The sequence below is a fragment of the Zootoca vivipara genome, chromosome 2 (assembly GCF_965207765.1).
Source record: "Zootoca vivipara chromosome 2, rZooViv2.hap1.1, whole genome shotgun sequence".
Lineage (NCBI taxonomy): Eukaryota > Metazoa > Chordata > Lepidosauria > Squamata > Lacertidae > Zootoca > Zootoca vivipara.
The window spans coordinates 101,600,298-101,624,141 of record NC_142584.1 but is presented as its reverse complement, the minus strand read 5'-3'; the positions used below and the strand labels follow the sequence as shown (position 1 = coordinate 101,624,141).

The window sequence follows — 23,844 nt, the reverse complement described above, 5'->3', positions numbered from 1 at the left end:
AACCATACACTAGAAGGAGGCATTGGCAGGCTTAGTAAAAGCCTAAGGTTTACAGAAGTACAGAAAATATTGAGTGTGGGTGGGCGCGAATCATAAGGGAGTAAAAACTCCAAGAACATCCTAATGAGACCTGAGCATGCTCAGTAGTGATGGAATACTGACTGCTACGGGCAGAGAGGGGGAAAGGGAAAACTGGGTAGGAGGGGTAATAAGAGTATCATGAAGGAGGGTATGTGTCCTGATCCCCTGGCTGACAGTGTGCCAAGGCAAAGTTCCAAGTCCAGAAGCTAATTCATACGACAAAGTTCCAAGTCTAGAAGCCAAGTCCAAAGATCAGGAAATGCAGTCTGGGCTCAGTAAGCCAAGATGCTAGTTCAGCAGTCAAACTAGAAACCCTTGAAGGTCCAAGAAGAATTCCAGGCAAGGCCCTTCAACATGGGCAGTTGAGCAGCCACAGTATACTCAGCTCTGCTGCCTTCTTATACTGTGTCTGCTGACTGCAGCAATCTGGGCTTGATGAGGCATGTGACCTTGTCCCAGCTGAGGAATCACATGGCTCATTCCCCACCTGGCCAGCTAGTGAACTAGGCTGCAGGCCTTGACCTGCCTCTCCTTCCTTGAGTGCCCCAAATGCTGTTCCCAACGTCTTAGGACCCATCATGTTTGTGGGGACCTCTCTGGCTCTGGGTTCTACTGCTCGGCTTCCTGTGCACTAGCCCCTGCCCACTCATGTCACCCTGTAAGTATTGTCTACAACAACCTCTCCTTCCCCATCCCCAGCTTGCTCGCGTGTGACCCACTCCCAGGTGCACCCCTCACCAGGATCCTCTTCCTCCTCCCCAAAATCCTGCCAATTCATGGTAGTATGGCTGGCTGAATGCAACGTCAAACAGAAGTACTATACTGTACACTGGAACATTTCGCTGTAGGCGCTAGTTGTTGATCGAATAAGAAAACTACGTTCTTATTATCAAATGAAAAGGCCCAATTTATTGGCCATAATAATAGTAGCAAGATGTATGAATGTTATTGAAGGCATTGGTCTTCAAACACATCTCTTAAACAACCCCTCATGGTTAACTATATCTGCCATCCTCACAAAAGAGACTAAACTTAAACAGAGATGTAAAGTTCTATCGGCCTTTACCATAGCTGTCAAGTTTCCCCTTTTCTCATGAGGAAGCCTATTCAGCATAAGGGAATTTCCCTTAAAAAAGGGAGAACTTGATAGCTATCGTCTTAACTAAATTAAATTTTCCTGCTTTGCAGGGGGTTGGACTGGATGGCCCTTGTGGTATCTTCCAACTCTATGATTCTATGAAATTTGAATAAAGATGAGGAGGAATTAGTTGATATGAATCAGGGTGGATTTGATTTAAATCAAACTGATTTAAATCACGATTTAAATCACTAGTCAGTAAGGCTTGATTTAAATCATAGTTGATTTAAATCATAAAGACTAATTCTTGCTGGTATAACTTTAATATGCAAGTAGATGAAGATTTTTAGAATAACAACTTTTCATATTAGTTTTTTTATCCCCAGTTTAATAGGTTAATCATTCATATTTGGACAACTTTACTGTTGTACGGTACTTAGGAAGGAGAAAAATAATCATTACCTTAATAATAACAATTTAAATAGATTTATTCAACTGAAACAATAACATTTCAGCAAATGTTATTTGCTTAAACAAACATCCATGTTTGTTAACTAATTTGGCTAAACAAAAACAAAATATATATATTTTAAGAAACTTAGACTGTCAGCCCAGCCTACACATGAAAAACTTAAATACTGTCCACTCCAAACAATCAGAAAAATATTGTTTCTATTCTATTCACTGAACTTCTTGAAACTTAGCACTGAAGGGGCTGCTTCTGTATTCATAGGTTTGTAGAACAATAGGATTAAGGTCTTTTTCTCAACTCTGTTCATGTTATAACATTTTTGCTGTGAAGAAGAGGCATGTGATCTCTGTTGAGTCAAATCCAGTTTTGAGAACTGCAAAAGTAAACCAAGCACCTGTGATAATATCTTGTAGGCAGAGAAACTGCCCAATAATCTTGAAAAAAAAAAAACACCTCTGGAAGAACATGACATTGTGAATGGATTAATGGAATTTATTTACCCCCAAAATTAAACATATACAACCTTATACTACATAATTAAAAAACTAATCTTTATTTCATGATGGAATAACCTTTGGATGGTAATATGTTTTCCTCAAAAAGCATTTTATTAAAAAAAATCCAATTTAAATCAAAAAAATCGATTTAAATCAAAAAAATCCGATTTAAATCAAAAAAATCCGATTTTTTTTATTTTTTAAAAAAAATCATTGATTTTTATCCACCCTGATATGAATACAAACTGCATAACAGATTGTTCCCGGTCTACATAAAGGGACAGGAAAACAGGCATTAGCAGTAAATAGTGTATGTTTGGGGGAGCCAAACATGTGCAATAAGGATAAAATCAGGGTCTGTGGTAAAAGTACTAAGAGATTCCTGGGTATATTCTCTGTTTTTAATGTTAGAAGCCTTATGGAGCCAATAATCAAAACGTTAACATACAGATAGTTGGGTTATGAATAATGTCTGGTTGTCTAAATTTCAGAAAATAAAAAATGTCTTTCAGTGGGACATAGCTTTAAACACTGTTCCGTTAATCTGTCATTAACTGTAGCACTCAGGTTCTGTATCCCCAGTTGGGCTGGTATGCTGTGCTAAAAGTACATGCTTTTAGGGCAGTAAAATAATAAGAATTTTGATCCGTGGCTGAAAAATGAGAGAATGGCTACTTTATTGCATCCTATAAAGATGTCATAAGCTGCCAATTTATTTGAAAAATATGCTAAAGGCTGGAGGCATTAAAATTCAAGGTGACATAGACTTCATCAAAGCAAATCCCTGTGTTCTTTCTGGATCATAGGCCCTTTTTATAAAAGGATGACTTTTCAAGAAATATTACTCATTTTAGTAGTCAAAGTAATTTCGGAAATACACTTACTTGGGAGAAAGCCCCAGTGGACACTATGGAACTTACTTCTGTGCAAACATGCACAGAACTGCATTGTTAATCAACACTAACTTAGTTGATTAATTGATCTGGCAGACCAGATCAAGTTTACCTGTGAGTTGAAGGTAAACAACTCTGTTCCAATAGTGAATAAATAAGACAATGGCCGGCTTTGCACACAATAGTGAGCCTGAGTTAATCACGCCTGCATCCCATATCTATTCTTGGCTTTTTCTTGTGGTTTGTTTAGAGAGAAAGAGCCATGAGAACTAGTTTGCACATAACACTATGCCAGTGCTCTGGTCTGCTTCCTCCTGGCATGGCAAAGGAAGGAGGGGGGCAGGCATGACTTCAGTAACGTGCACCACCATGTTTGCTAATTCCTATTACTGTAAACTATAGTTTGTTTGATTTACCATTATATGAGAGCCATGCCAATGAATGATGAGTTTTATTTAAGATGCAAGCAATTTTATGTTTCACAATCTCAAAAAAAAAAGGTATCTACATTGAGATTCTGGTCATATGCACATTTGCTTAAATTTAATTGATTGTATAGTTAAAAGACAGGTGCTTTATTGACTAGAATTCTTTCATCAGATGACATCCCTAATTTTAATAGAATAAAATACAGTGGAATTATTATTCTGTTTATGTAGTATTTTACCCTGCACTATGGAAATAAATTGGGAAATATGTATACTGCATAATTATGTTTAGAGCATTATAAATGCCCCCGCTTAGCGTTAGTAGCATAAGTATTCCCATTTGGTATTACATAATATAAGCATAACACTAAAGACAAATTATTAGTGCATTTCTGCTGTAGCTACCAATTCTCATGCAGAAAATAAAGTCACATTTTAGTCTTCTCTAGTAACTTACAGCAAATAACAAAAAATGTTACCGGTACAAGCAAGCCTCTATATAGGACAAAATAAATGTTAATGGGATCCTCTGTGTGTTTATATTTGAGGGAAAGTACTGTTTCATTTGCACATTTACGGCACAGATCTATGATAAGAGTGAGCAAAGCCTCACACAACAATAAATTGACAGTTTTCTTTGCATTGTTGACTGCTGCCTCTCTTAACAACTAATGTTTCTTGGGTCCATCATAACATCTTGTTTCATATGGTATAATGTATGCACATTATTTGTAAACTAATATGTATACAATAGCAAATGTACACTTCCTGGTTAAAGGCATAGAACGAGAACCACAGTCAGGGTACACAGGATAGGAATATATTTCCGGGTTGGCTTTCCTCTTAACCAAAAGTACCTGTCTTATTTTGATTAAGTATCAGTCACATCCAGCTCATCATGGCCCATAGCTGTCAACTTTTCCCTTTTTTTAAGGGAAATTCCCTTATTCCGAATAGGATTCCTCATGAGAAAAGGGAAAAGTTGACAGCTATGCCATAGTCTCAAAACACTAATTTGGAGTTTCAACTGCTTCCCTAGCATCTGATGAAAAAGAAGCTAGGCACTACCCATATATTTTATGACACCACACTCCGAAACCCTGGACTAACTACCCCAGGCATTTTATGGCGATGTTAAATAGCATTGGTGACAAGATGGAATCCAGTGGTAACTCATAGGCCAATACTCAAAGGAAGGAATAGTAGCTTCTCAACATCACTTTCTAGAGCCAGTCCTCTAGATAGATCAGTGTCAAGGAAAAAACAAGAAAAATTCAACATGTTAGTTCAGAAGGATATCACAGCTGCTGGTATCAAAAGCTGGTTAAGGGCTCAAAAGAACAAACAACAACACCAGAGAGAGAGAGAGAGAGAGAGAGAGAGAGAGAGAGAGAGAGAGAGAGAGAGAGTGTTGCTGATGTAGATCACACACCAGAGTGAACATAATATAAAATAATATATTTACAAATCATGGCAGGACTTGACTTCACATATGACTGTAATAATAGTAATGAGAAGAATAAGAAGCAGGTGGCATTCAAGACTATATGTATTTTGCTTCCTTGTATATTCAGTTCCTTGGTAAAGAACATCAAAGGTAGAAGAAGGCCAGCAACTTCTTGAGGATTTATAAATCCACAAGTTCTCGTATTTTAAACTGCAGTTATGAAATTGTTACAATTCCATTTTTATTTTGGGTATCCTATCAACCCTGGCAACACCATACATTTATATCCAATAAAGCAATGACAACTTTACGCCACAGCGATAGTACAATAGATATGAGGATGGCAACTTTACAACACGTCACCAGGCCAAAATGCAGAACAAAAGAATGTGCGGTGAAATGACATTTTAATATTGTACCCCATTGCCTTTCCTTGTAATGTAGTTGCATGAAAACACCAGCTGAAAATGGGGTGGTTGCAGTCATATGATGCAGTCATATTAGGTAATAACTAAGGCTGACATCTTAAGTATATTTAACTTGGAAGAAAGTTTACTGAAGTCAGTGGGACTGACTTCCATGTAAATGGATTTAAGATCAGTGTGTAAGGCTGACGAGTTAGAAGCCACTTACTTACGGCTTCTAGATATGCCATTAGGCACACCTTAATCCAATGAAATAAAAATAAGGCTTGCAGGTACAATTCTATATGAACATAAGAGTCTACTGGATGAGGAGGCCAATGGCTCATAGTTCAGCATTCCGCTCTCACAGTGGAGGAAGCTCACAAGCAGGAGCTGAGCACAAGAGCTTTGTTCCCTCCTGAGATTTTGAGCAACTGGTACTCAGAAGCATACTGCTTACAACAGGCAAGCCATCAAGGTTAGCAGCCACTGATAGCCTTATTTGTCCAATCCACTTTTAAAGTAATCTAATTTGGTGGTCATCACTGCCTCGCGTGAGAGTGATTTCCATAGTTTAACTATTTTGTTGTTGTTGTTTAGTCGTTTAGTCGTGTCCGACTCTTCGTGACCCCATGGACCATAGCACGCCAGGCACTCCTGTCTTGCACTGCCTCCCGCAGTTTGGTCAAACTCATGTTCGTAGCTTCGAGAACACTGTCCAACCATCTTGTCCTCTGACGTCCCCTTCTCCTAGTGCCCTCCATCTTTCCCAACATCAGGGTCTTTTCCAAGGATTCTTCTCTTCTCATGAGGTGGCCAAAGTATTGGAGCCTCAGCTTCACGATCTGTCCTTCCAGTGAGCACTCAGGGCTGATTTCCTTCAGAATGGATAGGTTTGATCTTCTAGCAGTCCATGGGACTCTCAAGAGTCTCCTCCAGCACCATAATTTAGTATAGTTTAACTATAGTTTAACTATACACTGTGTGAAGAAGTACTTTCTTTTGTCTGTCCTGAATCTTCCAACATTGAGCTTCATTGAATACCCCAGAGTTCTAGTGTTTTGAGAGAGGGAGAAAACCATTTCTCTCTCCACTCTCTCCACATGGTGCATAATTTTATACACCTCTAGCATGTATCCTCTTACTCATCATTTCTCTAAACTGAAGCACTCCAAATGTTTTAACCTTTCCTCATAGGGGAGCTGCTCCATCCCGTTAATCATTTCGGTTGGCCCTTTCTATATAAGATTACTTCCACAGTATATGGATTGGACTGGACTATAAAGCTGTAATCTTCTGCAAGCTTACATTGCTTTTGCTCCTATTCCTTCATTGTTCCTGTTCTTTAAAAAGTGGCTTGATATAAAGATATTAGCAGGTGATGATGCTTATCACAATGACATGAAGATTCACCAGCTGATTTTAGTAGATCAACGTGCTATTAAAAGGCACAACAGCAGGGAGGACGAGGGCTTGGGGTTTTCTTTCTGATGAGTTAGGGATTCTGCTTCGGGATAAATCCTACTGAATTCAATTGGGACTCAATTCCAAATAAGCAAGCTACATGGTTATAGCCTCATGTACCCTTGCTTAGAAGCCATCAAATAAACAAGTAGGCCTACCAGAACAAGGAACAAGGCTGCAATCATTTAAACAGGACCCTCGAGCAGCCTAAATTAGTCACTGCTGCTGCATAATCTACATCAGTAGCATTGGAAGAGAGGGGCGGGGCAACATTCTGGCTGCAGACCATCCGAGTCGCTATCCCTCCCAGGCACCCCCCAGCGGGCGCAGCACTGTCCAAAAAAGCAGTGTGGGGCGTGCCACAGGCCGCCCACCCAGAAGGGATGCGGCTGGGGCATCCTGCAGGCCAGCACATGCCAGCCACGTCCCTCCCAGGCACCCTCCCGGCGGCTGCTTTTCTGGCAGCGCTGGTCCAGGAGGGACGCATTTGCTTGGGCGGCGCCCCCTGCCACTTGGGATGCCATGCCGTCATGGCGCAGCACACATGTGCACTGCACCCCCACCCCAGACGCCAGCAGGGGTTGCTATGCTAGTAATCTACCGTGTTTCTCATATTATAAGACATGTCTTATATTTATTTTTTCCTCAAAAAAACACACTATGACTTATTTTCAAGGGGTGTCTTATTTTTCCCTCCTCCTCCTGCCGCGGCCGGCATTGCTGCTGCGCCTATCACTATGTCTTATTTTCGGGGTATGGCTTATATTCCTTGAATGCTTAAAAATCCTGCTATGGCTTATTTTATGGGTATGTCTTAAAATATGAGAAACAGGGTACATTAACTTTTCTCCAAGACTACATGTCAGATATCTGAAAACACAAATATCTTAGTCTCATTGACAGTCTTTTTTTGCCTTTTTTTGCCCCCAAATCCAACTGCATGGAGGCTGTAGAATATGCTACTATAAGAACATGAAAGTGAGCAATGATATCCAGTGTCATATTTTTAAAGCACAGCTAAGTTTAGATATGATTTACACCACATGTCAAGGTCATGTCCTTGCAGTGTGGATCAGTGAAAAGTAGTACCGTACATACATTCCTTCGCCCATCCCTAGAAGACCTTTCCAATAGTGGCTCCGCACATGTGCAATTCCCCCCACCAACTCCACTTAATGCCCTCTCTTGAATGCTAAAACATTTTTTTACTCAACCATTCTTTTTACTAATATGAGTACTGCCCCCCAATACAGTATAACTTTATCTTATATGATTTTTTTTGTAAGCTATTTGTTCTAGTGTTAAGCAGCCCTGCGAAGGTTAGACCTAACAGGTGGGTCAGAAATAAATGACACCACCACATTCAGTAAAATGGTCTGAGGTAGAAACCCTATTTTGCATACAAGCATATATTGAAAGGAGGGGAAAGGAATTGTTTACAACTCCTTACTGGGCTTCTTGTTGGATTCTTTTTAGTCTTTTCTATTTTATCTGTGTATGGGTGGTTTTTATCCCCTGTGTGTGTTTTATTTTTTATCTGTTAGCTGCCTAGAGTCCCAGCCCAGGAAAAGGGGGGAATATAAATAAAAATAATAATCAGTGGAGGGGTTTCAGCCAGAACTCACTGGAACTCAGTTCCAGCACCCCTCAGGTGGACGCCATTGGCATTAAAAGAGAGAGCAAGTTCATGGTGAATTTGGGCACCTCTTTTTCTAGTGGGCACCTCTTTTTCTAGTAAAATAGCACGAATAATAATAATAATAATAATAGCAAAAATAATGATAATAATTCCTAGAGGGTGATTTTATGCTGCAGTGCTGTCATCATCGGCACACACTTACCTGGGAACAACCCCCTACTTGTACACACTTGGGGGTTGCTTAGGAGCAAACACATGTGTAAGACTGACCTGCAATTGATTTTGCATAATCTTAAACAGGGTTGTCGTCCTGCTAAAAAACCGTTGTGTGTCAGGCAGAAATGCAGCTGTACTAGAACAGGGTTTGTTCCCACCACTGCATCTCCAGCGAGGGGGGCCTGCTAAAATGATTTAGCTGCCATACAGCTGCTAAAGGCACAGTGTCTCTTCCAGGGGGCAACGAAAGGACGCCCAGCCCTTGTGTGCAGCCAAAGAAAAATGGATTTGATTTCAACTCAAATCAAGAAGAGGTGTGCCTTTCTAACCAAAACTTTTAAAAAACCCAACTAAAACAACAACACTCAAGCCCTGGAGCCGGTTTCTCTCTCTCTCTCTCTCTCGCTGTGTGTGTGTGTGTGTGTGTGTGTGTGTGTGTGTGTGTGTGTGTGTGTGTGTCAACGTTATCCTACGCATGTCTATGCAGCAATAGTCCTGTGGGGTTTTATTCCGGAGAAAAAGCGTGTTTGGGATGACACCCTGGATGGAGAAGATGGGCGTGAGAAGGGGGCGCTTACCTGGGAGGCGGAGGGGAGAAGAAGCAGGCGCGCCCGCCGGCTTTCCTCCGAGGCGGAGGCGGAACAGGGCTGCTGGTGGCGGTGGCGGTGGGGAGGGCATGCGGGCCTAGCAACCAGCTGCCCCCAAACTAAGGCGAGGGAAAAGGGACTAAAGGCGGCGCGGTTCCCGCCCGGCCAGGCGACTGCAACGGCTCAAAATGGCGGCGGGCGCGGGAGGAGCCTTGAGGCGGCGGGCGCAGGAGGCCAGGGACCCGCCGCGTCCTTCTCTCCTGCCTCGGGCGCTCCGCTCGAAAAGGTGCCCACAGCCGTGCCCAGGTCTTTCCTGACCTTTGGGACGCCGCTCTGCCCGCCGCTGCCGCCGCCCTCAACATGGAGGGGGGGGGACGAGAATAGTTTAAGTTTTATTTCGTTTTCTCTCCGTTGTGCCGAGAGATTTGCGCCCGCGGCCGGCGCCTCGCGTTTGGGTTGCCATGGTGACCCGAGAGGCGAGGGAAGGGCGCTCCGCGAAGGTTCCAAGGCAGCCCTCGCTTTTAACTGTATACAATTCAATACTTGCGTATATATAGGGGGCTCAGCAGTACTGAATACCTTGGATGCTGTGGGGTGTAGGATGGCAGTGGCACCACAGGTTAATTTTTTGGGTTTTGCCTTAGATTGTGGTCCAAAAATGTATTTAAATATACCTCTTCAAAGCTGTGCTATAAACATGTCCTGAACAGTGTTTTACATTTTGGTTTAGTTTACAAACCAATGAATCATAGAATCATAGAATTGGAAGAGATCACAAGGGCCATCCAGTCCAACCCCCTGCCAAGCAGGAAACACCATCAAAGCATTCTTGACATATGCCTCTCAAACCTCCGCTTAAAGACCTCCAAAGAAGGAGACTCCACAACACTTCTTGGCAGCAAATTCCACTGCCGAACAGCTCTTACTGTCAGGAAGTTCTTCCTAATGTTTAGGTGGAATCTTCTTTCTTGTAGTTTGAATCCATTGCTCTGTGTCCACTTCTCTGGAGCAGCAGAAAACAACCTTTCACTCTCCTCTATATGACATCCTTTTATATATTTGAACATGGCTATCATAATGCAATTATAATGTCTAAAAGGCACACAATTTTAGGGATTATTCAGAAATAAGATATAGAAGAAATACAATTTATAATGCCCATATGCTGGGCATATTATTGAGTACGGTTTACAGTTATTTTCTAGAAGGTTATAATAATAACACTTCAGGATTGAGCAATTTTTTTGGATAATTTCAGGATTCTCTGAAATTTATTAGTACAATATTATATCCAATTAGATCATGATTACTTTGTCTGAATAACTACAGTGCCACATATTAAAGTTCTGAAATATATCTGGTTCACTTACAGGAGTAGTTTTGATCTGTAAAATTATGTCTCTGAACATGTCTGTTATCAAAGATCTATCAGCTAGATAGCCTACATCAAACCCACTCTTTTATATATAAAAAATACAAATGGCTTTAGATTTGGCATTTCTCTCTTGGGAAAGCTTAAAAAAAATATGGAAAGGCTTCTTTAGTATAATATCACTTTCAATGATATGTGAATATTTTGTGATCACTTCTAAACTTTTTTGAAGTAATGAGGAAAAGGACACAGGGAGGAAATTAGACCCAAATATTTTAAACAAGAGCTTAGAAAGTTCTTTCCATACAATGGCTATTTCATCCCCCAAGGTGGCATGCAAGAAGTCCCAAGTACAATAAATACATGCATAAATAGAGGAGAGGAATGTGCCAACACATCACAGGAGCACAGAACAGGTTTGCTAATGCTTGTATGGCTTTTGCTACCCATACAGAATCCACAAGAAATGTTTATTTATTTTTTTAACTGCTGGGTAGTAAGCTCAACGTGTACTGAAGCAAAACCATGTGCAAATGAATAGGGTGAACAAATCCATCATGCAAGTACTGGCTATAAACAACATCATGCGCACATTTCACCAAAGGTCAGCGCACTGGACCAAAGCCAATAGATTAATGCAGAAGCAACAGAAATAATGAAATGCAGATTGGAGCAAATCAGGATGTCATCTGTAGAACTGAGGTCTGCATACCCAAAAATGCTGAGACAAGGGATGTCCACAAAGGAGGTGGGTGGGGGGTGCACGTAAAGAAGAAAACACAGAGGCTTCTTGCAATCTAATGCTTGCACAGTCAATATATTTAAAAGCCAACATAAAACGTTCCATTGACATTCAATTAAAATCCACTTGCACAAGTTAAATCCTGCGCTTCTCTACCTGCTGAACCCTATGCCCCCAATTTTATTTATTGTTGAGTGCTTTGTTTTGAAAATGTTATAACAACAAGAACAGTCCTGTTTACTAAAAGTGAATTCAAATCTCTGAGTACCAATCCTAATGTACCCAAAGCAGCCACCATCCATGCACAAGAGAGGGACTTCAGCAGCCCCGGGCTTTACAGAACTACAAAAACATTTATGGGGGAAACGAGACCACCACCACCCCCACCCCCAAATGAGGACTGGGCATGCTCCCTGGTCATAGAATGATGGAGGGGAAGTGGAAAAGGGGTGGAATGAAATGGAATATCCTGGAAAAGGGCATGGCTGGTTGGCTGACTGGCTCAGACGCTGAGCAGAAGCATTTCACATGGCAATATTAGGTTGCAGGTCCCATTTAGAACTGTCACTCTTATCATTAGAAGAGCAGAGCTAAGTTCAGACTTAATTGATTTAGTCTTGATTTTAATGATCAGAAAGGTACCGAAAGGTCTTGTAGTCCAACACCCCGCTTCAGGGTAGACACATCAAGGGATAGCTACAGATCATATGTGCAATCCATATTCTAGTTGGACCACAGGCAGAGAACAGGGTTTCCACAGTAACGTACCATAGAACAAATAGCTCCAATATGAGCCCATAGCTGCCAAGTCTCCCGTATTCCCCGGGAAACCCCCGTTTATCCAGCTGTTCCCAGCCGAAAAAAACGGATTTTTTTGTTTTTTCCCCAGTTTATTCTGGCACGGTGGCCATTTTGGAACTGGGCGGAGCATGCTCAGAAGCGACTTTTGATGCTGCTTTGCCCAGTTCCAAAATGGCTGCAGCGCGACTTCTGGTGCGGCGGCCATTTTGGAACAGGGCAGAGCAGCATCAAAAGTAGCTTCTGAGCATACTCCGCCCAGTTCCAAAATGGCGGCAGCGCGACTTCCGGTCTGCTACTTCCGGTCCAGTCCCTTATTTCTCAGGCCGGAACTTGGCAGCTATGTATGAGCCAGCCAAGCAACATTATTACATGTCAACTGACATTGCAGGAGTTCTTCACTGGGAAGGAGGCCTGCATTGGTGATGAGCCTTCCATTGTCCTGCCAACAGAACTAAGTGTGAATGGGGCAGGTTGTGATAAGCCTAAGGAGAAATAGCAGGAAACATGTGGGGGAGGACCTCCAATCCACCCTGGTGTAGAGATGGCATCTTTCCCAAGGAGAAACAATTTATTTATAGATATGATGAATAAAGTTACCCTTGTAAGCAAAAAGCATCCACAGTATGGATTGGGCAGTTTAAGACAAAATGAAGATAATGCAGACATTGGAAGCAACTGTATGATAAGGGGCAGGGAGGGGCAAGGATTCCTCCCCCCCACACCTCAGACATACATCGTTGTACAATCCAGAACATTATCTGTGTTTACAATTGAGACAGATGCTTCCAGGCCAAAGGGGGGGAAACACTCAAGATATCTGGCTGATTGCTATGCATTCATCTGACAGATCAATTAGTTTCTGAAGCAAAAGCAGCACTGAACTAACTGATTAATGCACAGCACTCTCAACCTCATCTGCTTCTACAAAGGTCACATTAACAGCTCGATCCTACGCGGAGTTTGGTGTGCCTAAGCTCATTGATTCCCTTGTGCTTCGGTGCCCCTAGCTCTGCATAGGACGGTGCAAGATACCCACCCCTGAAAAGATGCACAGCCATCAAATGCGCTTCACAAATGAGTGCAAAAAGAGGCCACTATATTATCTTGCTCATGCTGCTTCCTATTACACTTGTATTGAAAAGGGTCTAAGGAATGTCTATAGTCAAGGGCCTGCCTGTCTTCATAAGCCTGCCAGCGTTTTTCAAAATTGGACATTTATGCTTAGAGATGCAGAGCACTGGACCTGGTTTTATATGTCTAAAGGCCTATGGTGCAATAGGGAGATGATGAGCCCTCCATTCTGTTGCTGCACTGGATCCTGCTAGACATACGGCACCAGATAACTGATGTCCCTGGGCCTTACTATCTCTACAGATGCTGTCTCCAGAATGGGCTGCAGTCTCTGGGTTTATTTCAGAAATGCTTCCAGTCTAGATTCTTACTGGATGAGAAAACTGATGCCACAGTGCTCTGGTAGCAAGGTTGGACTATTATAATATACTCCACATGAGGCTGCCCTTGAAGGTTGAGCCAGAGCTACAGCTGCTGCAAAATGCAGCTGTTAGGCTACTGGTGGGTGTTTCTGGCTGGACACATTGTGCTTGTTTTGTACACCTACACTGGTTATCAATTTGCTACCAAGCCCAATTTATGGCATTAACACTGACACATAAAGCCATATATTACTTATGTCCCAACTATGTGAAGGAATATCTCCCCCCCACATTGACTTGCCTGGGTGTTAGAACGAGCAAAGCTGCTCTCTGAAAAACAGTCATGACAAAGTCCTAGCCCACACACCAATTTTCTTTTAAAATTCAACCTGTGTTATTAAGTCTTTGAGAAAAGAAAATGCCAGCAGACACCTGGCATACATCACGGTTGCTGCCTCTCAGGCATTGGTACTATCCTGTTCACACAAGTGCCTAAGTGTTTGCCTTTCTCTTGGGGGCAGGGGCTGCTTTGCCTCTATTAATTTTTTGTTCATTTGTGAGGTGCCTTATTAAGCCAAAAGGAGGGATAGAGATCTTTGAAATAAATATAATTATGCAATGCTTCTCATGTTGATGCCACATTTTGGGGTCTCAAGTGTGAGCTCAGTAACAATATAAAGAAATGTGTGCTGGCTTCAAAGGTGCCACCTCCCAGATTGAAAAATCCGGGATCGGCACCGGAAGTCGCGCTACGGCATAGCTGCCAAGTCTCCCGTATTCCCCGGGAAATCCCCGTTTTGTCAGCTGTTCCTAGCTGAAAAAACGGATTTTTTTTTGTTTTTTCCTGGTTTGTTCTGGCACGGCGGCCATTTTGGAACTGGGCGGACCATGATCAGAAGCGACTTTTGATGCTGCTCTGCCCAGTTCCAAAATGGCTGCAGTGCGACTTCTGGCGCGGCGGCCATTTTGGAACTGGGCAAAGCAGCATCAGTGGCGGCAGCGCTACTTCCGGTCTGCTACTTCCGGCCCGGTCCCTTATTTCTCCGACAGCAACTTGGCAGGTATGCGCTGTGGTCATTTTGGAACTGGGCAGAGCAGCACTGGAAGTTGCTTCTACGCATGCCCTGCCCATTTCCAAAATGGCCGCAGCACCAGAAATCGCTTCTGTGCATGTCCAGAGACTCCAGACATGCGCAGAAGGAGCCTCCCCGGACCGGTAAGAATCCGGGGGATTTATGGTTGTTTTTTTTTAATCCAGGCTGCCAGCAGGAAACAGCTGGAAAAATGGGGGTTTCCCGGGGAATACGGGAGACTTGGCAGCTATGGGCGGCTTATGTGTTTTAACGAAGCCTGGGAGAAACAGACTCTGCAGTGTACCATTATTAACATATCCTGTGGCCTTCCAGATGTTGCTGGACTCCAGCTCCCATCATCCCAGACCATTGGGCAGCTAGGGCCGATGGGAGTTGGAGTCCAGTAACTTCTGGTGGGCACAGGTTCTCTACCACTCAGCTAATGGATGCTCTACCACACAGTTAAATCATTTTGACCATGTCAGGGGCAAACTACGTAAAGCAGGCCCACTCCCTCAAGACCTACGGAGACCTACAGGGTCTCCTTCTTCCTGGTCAAGGTGAGGGGCCCCCTGCTCCATCTCTCTGCCCTTTCAAGGGGCGGGATGCTTGGGGAGCCCCCTGCCTCCAACTGAGGACATTGCACCCTTGGCTCTTGTACGCCTTGCAGGGGTCAGTGGCGGCCTCTCCTGCATGTTCGCCCTTTGAGGTGGGCACTGTAGTTTCTCTATAGAGAAACTGAGCTTCTCTTTGCTTTCTTATTTTTGTAGATGGTGTTTAAACAACCACATGTAAATCTGCCGCCTTCAGCTGTTCCTCAAGTTCCCCAGCTGGAGGCAACACCCAAGGTAAGGCTGAACTAAATAACTGCTTTGACTGAAAGTAGCAGGGACAAAATTACTATATACTTCTGGAAAGTCCCCCCAAATAACTAGAAACATGTGACCTCAGGGCTTTTTTCAGCAGGAACTCACCGGAACTCAGTTCCTGCACATCTCAGGTGGGTGCCGTTGCCATTCTAAGAGAATGAGGGAGGTGTCCATGGTGAGTTCCGGCACCTCTTTTTCTAGAAAAATAGCACTGTGTGTCCTCATATCTCTATCTTGATCTAACCCACCCCACCTTGTGGTAAGAAGGACTCCAGGTCTTGTAGCGCATGCATAGCTGCCAAGTCTCCCGTATTACCCGGGAAACCCCCGTTTTTCCAGCTGTTCCCAGCAGAAAAAACGGATTTTTTCTTTGTTTTTCCCCGGTTTATTCTGGCGCGGCGGGCATTTTGGAACTGGGCGGAGCATGCTCAGAAGTGACTTTTGATGCTGCTCTGCCCAGTTCCAAAATGGCTGCAGCGCGACTTCTGGTGCGGCGGCCATTTTGGAACTGGGCAAAGCAGCATCAAAAGTCACTTCTGAGCATGCTCTGCCCAGTACCAAAATGGCGGCAGCGCTACTTCCGGTCTGCTACTTCCGGTCTGATCCCTTATTTTTCAAGAAGGAACTTGGCAGGTATGAGCACATGTGGAAGAAAGAGCAGGTATGAAAGGATACCAGGCAACTAGCATTCCTTGCAAGTGCCTTCAAGTCAGAAGGGGAGAATATTCACTGTCCACAGAAGCAGAGTTCTGTATTCCTGCGATGGTTTCTGCTCCGCACAGGCATAGAGGAGGCTGCTTCTTGCAACAGGTAAATGCTGAAAAGCAATACTGGCACTACTATCAGCCCTGCCCAGCAGGTCTGTGATGTCGCTCTTCACCAACCGTGTCTCCTCTCAGGATAATCATTTATGCGTACCAGGTGTAAAGTACTTGGAATACTGAGCTCATTAGCTTAAAGTGGGCCTCCTAGAAATCCGTATCCCTCTCGTAGCAGAGCGCAGCAATTAAAGCCATGCAATTCATGTCGTGCAGGCAAACATAATCCTGCGAAAACATGCTGCTTTCTTATTCAGACCCAGGAAAAACTAAGACTGCTGCATAAGATTTCTAAGCAAAGTTTTGTCCTTGCCTTTGGGCTCCGTAGCTGTCCTTATCGTAACAGTTGGATAAAGAGATATTTGGTGGCTTATCTCCAGGCCAAGAAGAGCTCTACCTGCTATATTTATAGGATTTCGGACAAGGTATGGTCTGAGTGTTCATGATGCAGCTGTGCTGAAGCTAAACAGGTCTGGATTAGATCGTTTGAGACTTATTTGTGTATCAGGCTGCTGTTGAAGTGGAAAACCAGAAAAGCCACAGGTGAAAGCCCAACATTCTGTCACGATGTCAAGCTGAACTCACTCTTTGAGGTATAAACATTCCCCTAATATTTCCACATGGCGATGAGGCAGTGTCTTAATATGTACTGGGATCTCCGAGTTCTCGGGAACTGCATAATATCAGGTGGGGAAATGAATGGGTGTGAGGAAGAGGAGAGGAATGAAGAGAGAATGGGTGCATGCTTGATCTGTGCTGGAACCCAAAGACAGAGCTGGACCATAAAGAAGGCTGATCGCCAAAGAATGGATGCTTTTGAATTATGGTGCTGGAGGAGACTCTTGAGAGTCCCATGGACTGCAAGAAGATCAAACCTATCCATTCTGAAGGAAATCAGCCCTGAGTGCTCCCTGGAAGGACAGATCCTGAAGCTGAGGCTCCAATACTTTGGCCACCTCATGAGAAGAGAAGACTCCCTGGAAAAGACCCTGATGTTGGGAAAGATTGAGGGCACTAGGAGAAGGGGACGACAGAGGACGCGATGGTTGGACAGTGTTCTCAAAGCTACGAACATGAGTCTGACCAAACTGCGGGAGGCAGTGGAAGACAGGAGTGCCTGGCGTGCTCTGGTCCATGGGGTCATGAAGAGTCGGACATGACTAAACGACTAAACATCAACAACATAGGAGAAGCAAGATTTGCTGTGGATGTTAATGCTGTGAGCCCCTCCATCTTATGCTCAGGCTCCATATAAGTGTAAATAAAACCATATATCTTAAAGGTGCCACTGTCTCCGCAGGCCTTCATTCTGAGGAAACTCAACCCTGGGTAAGATCTGGATTCCCTCACTGCTCATAATAATAATTTTGGGAAATAGACAGAAATAGACAGAAGTAGCTATGTTGCATCTAGCATGAATCTTTTAGAAATGTGAGCCATTGTTTACAAATCTAAGCAGTGAGCTGATGTATGAAGTTCAACTCCCCATACCGGTAGTTGTTGTTTTCCTTGCTATTATTTGCCTACTAGAATGCAAGGAAAGGGTTCGGCGTGTCATCACCTGCTATTGACATAAAACAACTGATTCAGACACATAGTTATAGGGTGTCTGAATAAGAGTATAATTACTATAGCAGCTGCTTAGCAGATACACAGAAAACCGTCTGAGCTTTTAATTTAACTGCTAAAGCTAAGGATAGGTTGCCCCAGCAGAGCAGTAAACTACGATGAACTGTCAGTTTTCCTGGATGTTCTCATTACTGTCACATAAAGTAATGAAATACTCAGAAGGGAAAAGATGGTGTGTGAAACTGCTGGGTCTTTTCCGTTAATAGGGAAAAGATTACTATGAGGCTACTTTGCCTCACCCGCGCCAGAACCCAATACAAACTAACTGACTCCAGTTAGTAAGAAGTGCCGAATCGTGACCCGTGCGTGCGCAAATGCGCCTTTGCAGGTTGCGAGCACTGCAGGTTGCGAACGTGCCTCCCGCACGGATCATGTTCGCAACCCGAGCATCCACTGTATTAATAGTGAAATAATTAAACTAGGAGAAGGGGGCGACAGAGGACGAGATGGTTGGACAGTGTTCTCGAAGCTACGAACATGAGTTTGACCAAACTGCGGGAGGCAGTGCAAGACAGGAGTGCCTGGCGTGCTCTGGTCCATGGGGTCACGAAGAGTCGGACACGACTAAACGACTGAACAACAACAACAATTAAGCTCTAATTTAAAATGATTGGGGGCCCATTAGTTACATCATAGGAGCCTACACAACACAACACACTGTTGCTGTATGTAGGTTTTATTTTATTTTATTTTTATAGTTTGGAAATGTACATCCAGTTTTTTCCCTTTAATTTTTTTGGGGGCCCCCAAGAGAATGGGGCCCTAAGCTATAGCTTGTTTAGCTTATATACGTAAATCCGGCACTGATCTTGGCCTCCTTTTACAGGTAGGCCTGGAGCTCACATCACCACAGGCGGCAGACACACGTAGGATTTCCAGACTCAATAGAGGACAGGACTTCTGTGCCTTTAATTGCCCTGATCTCTTTTGAGTCTGGAAACCTTAAAGAGAAACCAGCAGACCCTTTGTTTAATTTCCAAGCAAAGGGTCTGCTGGTTTCTCTTTAAGGTTTCCAGACTCAAAAGAGAGCAGGGCAATTAAAGGCACAGAAGTCCTGTCCTCTGTTGAGTCTGGCAACCCTACACGGGGTGTGCACCCTCGCTGTCATTGAGACCCTGGTGGGATAATGAGGGACAGGGAGACTGCAGCAGTCAAAGCATGGCTCCAGATATTAGGGAAGTGAATAATTGCATCTGGAAATAGCCTGTGTGTCATTAGCGGATCAGTAATAACAAGAATGACAAGCAGCATTCCGACTGCGGTGATGAAAAGGTGCTGGACCCTCCGGGGGTTGTTGCAAGTCATTAGCAGTGCATTTAAAAAAGGAAAGGAAAGGAAAAGTCCAAAAATTCTGCAGCTCTGACATTGCGAAAGGTTTAAACAATGTTTTACTCATTACCACTCTAATTTTACCATGCTGCCGTTAATTAACAAGCCACATGCAATGCTATTCATTCCTCCTGGCTCCTGTTCCACTGAAACCAAAGTGGAAGTTAACATCAGGAGAAGGGAGATAGTTATAATTCTAATTAAAGCTCTTGCCACACAAAGGGGGATTAAGAGTGATGAAAGGGCTCAGACACAAAGGAGTGCACAGCTGAATCTGCAGGAGGCACAATGGCACTGTTAAAAGTCATTCTAACACATGGGTTTAGGGAGGGGGAACCGCTGGCCTTCCGGATGTTGTCAGACTACAATTCCCATCATTCCTGGCCATTGGTCACGCCCTGAAGTCCAGACATCAAAGGACCAAAAATAAAAACAAATCACCTGATGTCATTTGTGATGCCAAGGGATTTGACAGGTTTGCAGCGCCTCCCACCTGTCAAATTTGCAATTCTGATAAAGATCTGGCCCTTTGAAACCAAAAGGTTCCTCAGCCCTGCTATATACATTTACCTAAGTTCCAGCTGAACTCAGTAGAACTTACTTTTTGAGTAGACGTGCAAGATCCAACCAAATATTTTGGCCATACCAGAATTTGTCGGAGCTTGTACAGCTTCTGATATCTTGTGTTTGGAGGTATTTTTCAAAATCTACATCCTCCTGAATATTTAGTTACTGGGGATCAGCTATCAATCTAACTGAGCCATGGTGCACCTGCAACAGCACAACCGGACGCGTTTATCTGCCCCAGCTGCAACAAAATCTGCTTTTCCCGCATTGGTCTCTACAACCACAGCAGGGGCTACAGCCTTTCAACGGTTTGACCTCACTCCCAAAGGCTCACTTCCCCATTGTTTCCCAAGATAGACAGATGCCAACAGACTGGCTTAAACGTCTTTATTGCAGATATTAATATTGCAACTGAATGCCTAAAAACTGATTCCCTTTGGAATAAAGCATTGTCCAGAGCCATAAGTATTGTTGAAAGCTTTACTAACCAGAGCTTATTCAAAACAGGTACAAAACCATCAATGATTTAGACAAATAATTCCGTAAAACATATGCTTATTCAAGCATAGGCTCAGCGCCATCTTAGAAATATTATTCCAAACAGACCTAGAATCAAAGGTCTCTCTCTCTCTCTGCCTCCATCCACCTTGCATTCCAGCTTGAGGCTCATTTGTACATACTTTGTTCTCACTGTGGCTTCTAGAAAAAGACTTCTAAAGAGCTAATTTTAATGTTTTGCTGGAAACTGCCCAGAGTGGCTGGGGAAACCCAGCCAGATGGGCAGGGAATAAATATATTATTATTATTATTATTATTATTATTATTATTATTATCATCATCATCATCATCATCATCTCCCTTAAGATGGAGATTTGCGTTTGCATACCCTCCTGTGATCTAAGGTTAAACACTCATGTGAGGACTACCAGAGAACAACAACAGCTAATTATCAACTCAGCAAGAGCTGAAAGAGTTCCCAGTGTGCTGCCATGGAAAATCCCCAGTGTTAGCAGTACACAGGCACTCTCCATTTCAGTGTCAATTCAACAATTGTACTTAACAGGCTTTAAAGGGGGATTCGCATTCATGCAGATAAAGGCTTATCAGTGGCTGGCTATAAGCAACCTCTCAGTTAAAGGACAACATACCACTCAGCACCAGTTGACTGGGAATAACAGTGAGAGAGGACTACTGCACTTGTGTCTTACTGTGGGTTCCCCAGAAGCTTCTGTTGGGATCCAGGAAGCCAGGCTAGATAGACCATTGGCCTGATCCAACAGAGCTCTTAAATATAAAGGTGCCCCTGACCATTAGATCCAGTCGCGGACGACTCTGGGGTTGCAGCGCTCATCTCGCTCTATAGGCCGAGGGAGCCGACGTTTATCCGCAGACAGCTTCCAGGTCATGTGGCCAGCATGACTGCAGCACACGGAAACCCAGTTTACCTTCCCACCGGAGCGGTACCTATTTATCTACTTGCACTTGACGTGCTTTCGAACTGCTAGGTGGGCAGGAGCTGGGACCAAACAACGGGAGCTTACCCCATCGTGGGGATTCGAACCTTCCTGCCAACCTTCCGATTGGCAAGCCCTAGGCTCTGTGGTTTAGACCACAGCGCCACCCATGTCCCAACAGAGCTCTTAAGTTCTTCTCATAGGAGGTGGGATCAGCCTGCACATTATCAAACTGGATGTGCAACATTCCTGACACACAGAGGCTTGAATTAGGTTTTAAGATGTTTTAGCCAGCAGCTCTGCGTTTGCCATAATGTCATGTTCCAGCCATGAGCTCGTTTTTCAGCCGCATTGTGACAACTGTGATTCCCGGCACAAACATTTATTTCCCCCGCATCCATTACAATCTCTCCAAGGCAAGGACTCCTTTCACCACGAGAGTTCAGAAGATGAAACAGCAAGAAATGGGCACAGCTTCCTTTTGAGTGGCACATAGGAGGGCAGAATTGATTTTCTTTCACTCCCCCCGGTTCCACAGATCACATCCTTTCTCAGGCCTTCAAGCAAATGCATCCTTTCACCACAGGCCTTCAAATAACAACAACCAAAAAAAAAAAAAAAATAAAGCTTGGGTAACCAGAGAACAAAGCTTCCACAGATTTATAATGGCCAACATTTTTCTTCTCTGGAGCATTTTTCTCTTAAATGGTATCCTACCCTGGAAATATATGTAAGGAGATAGCTTTCCCCCTCCCCCTCTCCACTCTCTTTCTCTTCAATGTGTGGAAAATGACTCTTCAGCGTATTCTAAAGCCTCGAAGATGGAAGAAATCTTTTAAGGGTACCTTTTGCATTCACATCGTGTAGATTGGAGCAAGATCGTTTATTGCAGTTTCCATTGCTCGACACAAAGCAAATCAGCTGTTTAAGTGCTTCAGCATGAGTCCTGCTGCTAGAGTCCGCAAGTTTGAGATCCCCCCAATTCCAATGATATCGTTTCATTTCCTGTTGCTTTCTGTCAGTCATAAGAAAACAAGAATTGCCCTGCTGGATCATACGAAAGGCTCATCTAGTCTTGCATTCTCTTCTCACAGTGGCCAAGTGGACGCCTATTGGAAGCCCACAAACAGGTTCAAGAAAAAGCAAGAGCACCCTCCCTCTTGAGATGATGCTGGAAGAAAGATGGCCATCATGGCCAACAGCCAATGACACATGGGCGTACCCAGCATGGGGCAGGGGGGGAGCTGCCCCCCTAGAAGCAGGGCAGCTGGAGAGGACAGGCAGGGACGCTGCCTGCTGTGCTCCGCCTCAGCCTGCTTGGCTGAAGCAAAATGGCAGCAGCGGCAGCGAAGCTGCCTCCGTTGAAAAAAACCTGGACCTGGACCTAGACCCGGACTAACTTCAGCCCACACTCCTTCAAGTCACAGCAAGCACAGCACAGAAAGTGCTGCCCCACAATGCTCCGCGGCACCTCATTTGCATAATTCTTTGCAGCCAATTCTTTGCAGCCATCCAGGCTGGAGACCATCGCCACATCTCCTGGGAGTGAATTCCACAGTTCTAGACACGTGCTGTGTGACAAAGTTCTTCCTTTTGTCCGTCCTGAATTGCCCAACATTCAACAAATTCTAGTGTTATGAGGGAGGGAGAAAAGCTGTTCTCTATCTGCTTTTCTCCTCGCCATGCATACTTTCCACGAACTTCTATTATGGCGCTTCTGGCTCACCTTTCTTTGAACTGAAATGTTGCCCACTTTGGAACCTTACTATTATAATTCAAGGACACGTTCTATCCCTATTTTTAAAGGGCACATCCCGCCAGGTGAAAACACCCAAGAAGGTTGCAAGACAGGGCTGGTGATAGTCTGGCTTGGGGAATAGTCCCAAGCCCTAGACCAGGCACCCCCAAACTGCGGCCCTCCAGATGTTTTGGCCTACAATTCCCATGATCCCTGGCTAACAAGACCAGTGGTTGGGGAAGATGGGAATTGTAGTCCAAAACATCTGGAGGGCCGAAGTTTGAGGGATGCCTGCCCCAGACAGAGAGACCTGGAGGGCTACATTTGCTCCCTGGGCCTGAGGTTCCCCATCCTTGCTCTACAGCAGGCACTCCCAAACTCGGCCCTCCAGCTGTTTTGGGACTACAATTCCCATCATCCCTGACCACTGGTCCTTTTTTCCCTCTCTAAATGTATTTATTAAAGATTTTCTCAAACAACAAAGCATACAAAAATACAAAACACACAAAGAAAATTACAAAACATAAAAAAGAAAAAACAAGAATACAAAAAGAATACAAAAAAATACAAAAATGCAAAAACATAAATTCTAACTATAACCCTTATTTCCAATCTATTGACTTCCTCATTCCACCTCCTTCTGTGATTCTTTACATATCCTCTGTAGTAAACTCTAAATCTTATATAAATTCTAATTGTTGTCCCTGACCACTGGTCCTGTTAGTTAGGGGTGATGGGAGTTGTAGTCCCAAAACAGCTGGAGGGCCGCAGTTTGGGGGTGCCTGCTCTACAGGGTGTGAAAAGCCCCACCAA

At 43.9% G+C, this 23,844-nt stretch overlaps 1 protein-coding gene across 6 annotated transcripts in view; it reads right to left on the bottom strand.

The window, feature by feature from the left end:
• CFAP20DC (CFAP20 domain containing) overlaps positions 1-9,695 on the bottom strand; it is a 147,120-nt gene extending 137,425 nt beyond the window's left edge. The window contains exon 1 of one of the 6 annotated variants that reach the window (XM_035106799.3): positions 9,198-9,695. The gene's annotated coding sequence lies outside the window, so the exon portion shown is untranslated. The remainder of the gene's footprint in view (positions 1-9,197) is intronic. The other 5 variants (XM_088662618.1, XM_088662621.1, XM_035106802.3 and 2 more) reach the window with 5 other exon arrangements.
• Between the last annotated feature and the right edge of the window lie 14,149 nt (positions 9,696-23,844).